The sequence below is a fragment of the Galeopterus variegatus genome, unplaced genomic scaffold (assembly GCF_000696425.1).
Source record: "Galeopterus variegatus unplaced genomic scaffold, G_variegatus-3.0.2 Scaffold453, whole genome shotgun sequence".
Taxonomy (NCBI): Eukaryota; Metazoa; Chordata; class Mammalia; order Dermoptera; family Cynocephalidae; genus Galeopterus; species Galeopterus variegatus.
The window spans coordinates 355,554-359,124 of record NW_007726564.1 but is presented as its reverse complement, the minus strand read 5'-3'; positions in this window follow the sequence as shown (position 1 = coordinate 359,124).

Genomic DNA, 3,571 nt, shown 5'->3' with positions numbered 1-3,571 from the left:
TAGCCAATTTATACCCAGGTGAGCCTGGACGTGAATATTATAACCTGGGATCCACTCCCTAAATATTTAGAAAGATTTTGGAGCATCTTAAGGATTAAATTTCAATACATCATTGAGGAGAAAGCAGAAGTCACTATTTTGACCCAGGGTTGAGTTAACGTAACGTCCTCTCCTGCCCAACTTACTGCACATCAAGCACCTGGACACTTAGCATGTGACCCAACAGCCTTCGGAATCTGGAAATGTTCAAAAGCAATGCTGCTGCTGAAAGGTAATTAGGAGAGCTGATGCCATCCATCAGGAAATTGAGTATTTAGCATAATGTGCTTTTCCAGCTTAAAGGACTCTGTGAACGACATCTTTTTCACTCTGTTAATGACAGGAAATGATTCACTGCCTGCTTCAGTGGGCCGGCGAAGCCACATTTTTCCGATCTCAGGGAGTTACCCTGCAGCAGGATTTCTCTCTCTTGAGGGAGGCACTGAAAAGCCTTAGCCCTCAGAATTTCACAACAGGCCACAACCATGGCAAGTCTGGTGCAGCTCAGCATGTGAGGGACTCAAGTCCAATGGGGAGGGAATTTAAAAATGTGGTGTCCCTTCAAGCTCCGCAAAGCAGTACATCAGCAGAGATCTCTGTGTGTGTGTCCTGTTGGCTCCCCATTCTTCTCATCTCCCACACACGGGAAGAAAGAGACTCAAATATCCTGATATCAATCATGATGCCTAGTAAAAGTGAGAACTTATCAGCATGGAATCCAGCAAACAATATTACATCACCAAGCGGACTCTAATGAGCTTGTGTCTACACATTTCATAACCTGTCTCCCTCCCTAAACCACCCCAAAGACTCTTCCCTGTGGGAAGTCTGAGCAGGTCTTAACTGTTTATGGAGAAAAGTAAGTTAGGGGTGATTAAAAGAGGAGAAAGAACATGGGTTAGTGCCTGGATATGCCATACTCTCTCCTAAGTGCTCCATGGGGCTTATCTCATTGAATTTGAATGAACCCAGGCCTGGGGCCGGCCCAGCCCTACAAATTAATGACTTTCTCCATCCCATTGTCTTGTTCCTGTCCCCAAGTCACTGTTCAGCATGTATTTCATACTGAATGTTGTGGGTAGTATGTATGGAGAGAAAACAAGCAGATACCAAGATGAAAGGTGGGACTTCTAAGTAGGGAGAGAAAAAACAAACACAGAAAATGATCCCAGAACCAATGCAAAGAAACAGCAAAATGATTGTTCAGTAGCAGGACAAGAAAGAACTGTGGGCTAATTACACATAAAGAGAGGGAGAGGGAGGGGAAAAGAGAGGAAGGAGGGAGGGAAGGAGGGTGGAAGAAAGGAGAAACTATGGGAAAATGACATAAGAAAGGACTATAGGACAGCCTATGCTATATTCGAAGTAACATCTGTGTTCTTCTCTCCAGGATGTGAGCAGAATAACAGTTAACCCTGAATCTGAAAGTGGATTTCATTATATTCCTTTCTTTCTGCACAACTTAGTCCCTCGATGCACACACACGTAGCAGAAAGTTTAGTGTTTTTCAGCCTGAGGGTTTGAAATGCTTAGACTCCCTGGAATCATGGGTTCAAAATCCAGCAGAATAATTAGAGCTCTCCTCCTTTAATGCTTTCTGATTGGGGGTGTATTTCATTTACTTTTCTCCTCAAGGTCCAACTCAGCAAATTTCCAGTCTGTAGTAAGATTCTCTGTGATTTATCAGGGTACATAGGATAAAAATGGGTGTGTTATTATGATCATAAAAAAGAAAAAGGTCTCAAGTGCACGATGGGGAAAACATTTTAGCAAAGTAATGACTCAGATCTCTTGTTACCCGTCTTCGTGAGCAGTAATCATTTGTTAACTTAAGTGAGTGTGAGATGAAATGTCTTGATTCCAAGTATCAGTAGAAGAATGTGTTGATTATAACTGAGTCCCAGCTGGAAGATGCCAGAAGCAGAAACTCAAACATATTTATATTTGCTCCTCACCACTAATGATTTTAATTGAAGTGTAACATCTTTTGTGAAAACAAATGATTAACTGTGACTATAAGATGAAAACGAGGCCGTCATTAGTAGTTCCAGAGGCTGTTAGTGGTCAAGATCACTGGCTCCAGAACAGGACAGCCTGGATTCATATTCTTGTTCCATCACTTATTGAGTGGTATGATCTTAGACAAGTTACTTAACTTCTCTGTACTTCAGTTTCCTCATTTGTACCAAGATGATCGAGTTGTTAAAATAATTGAAATAAATAAGTTAATACATGTACAACAATAAGGAACAAGGTCTGGCACATAGTCCGAACTTAAAACTGACAGCTCTCATGATTTCAAACATATCTATAATAGTATAGAGCAGTGATTTTCTAGAAACAAGGAGGGAAGATGAAAGGGCAGTTCCAGCCACCTTCGTGTCAAGGTTGAGGATAACTACAAAATTTAGAGTTGTAACAAAGGGTATTGCCTGCATGAATGGTCTGAAGGTTTTAAAAATAATAAAATAACAACTGAAACACAGACAATGGTTAGTTGAGTACTTAGCCATGAACATTCACCATACACAGATACACAGCTGAAAAAAGTTTCCAACACCACTTATCCTCCCAACACTAACAGCTTAATAGGAGACACAAACATAAAGAAAAGTGTGATCCTCACTGTTTACAGGGATCAGCCTTCAAAAGACACGCTATAGTATAATGCTACAGGCACGGTAACAGGGTATGTGCAAGCACTAGAGGGGCACAGAAGAGAATTATTCATTCTACTTGGGTATCCGGAGGGATGTGTGTATCTCTTGAAAGACACGTATTAGTTCTCAGTGGATCAGAACATTCTCTAGGCGTAAATTGGGACAAGACTGAAGGGCCTTATATGACATTCTGAAGAGAATGAACTTTACTCTGTAGACACTGGAGAACTCTTCAAGAGTTTACCCCGTCAAATGGTGTGACCCTGTCTGTGTTTCAGGAAGATGGCTTCAGGGATAACGTGGATGGTGGGTTTGATGGAGGAGAGAGATAGAGGGACAGAAGGCCTGGCCAAGACTGTTGAATTAGCCCACATGGGAGAAGATGAAAGCCTGCACTGGGACAGAGTCAACAGGGCTGGAAAGATGGAGATGGCTGGGTAGGAGAAGAACTGTCAGGCCCTGGTGACTACTTGGGTGTCAGGAGTTAGGAGTCAAAATGATCCTAAGGACTCCACCTAGGACTACCAGCTAGATAGTGGTGCCTGGTTCTAAAGACTATAGAATAGAAACAAGCATTAAGTCGGAGCAGATACAAATGTATTTGGTTGGGCATATTGAGTTTAAGATGTCTGTGAGGTGATCACAGAAAGGTGTCCCATAGGTAACTGGGACCAAGTCCTAGAGTTTAGGTGAAAGGCAGAGGTCTGAAACACAGACCTAAGCATCACTAGCATTCAGACTATCTTTGAAGACACAGGGAGAGCATGGAAAGCAAGGGGAAGGCCAAGGATGGAACCCCAGGGTACACAAAGAGGTGCAGCTGACAGAACTTTCAGAAAGAGAGGAATGTGGTCAGTGCACACAGCGGGGGG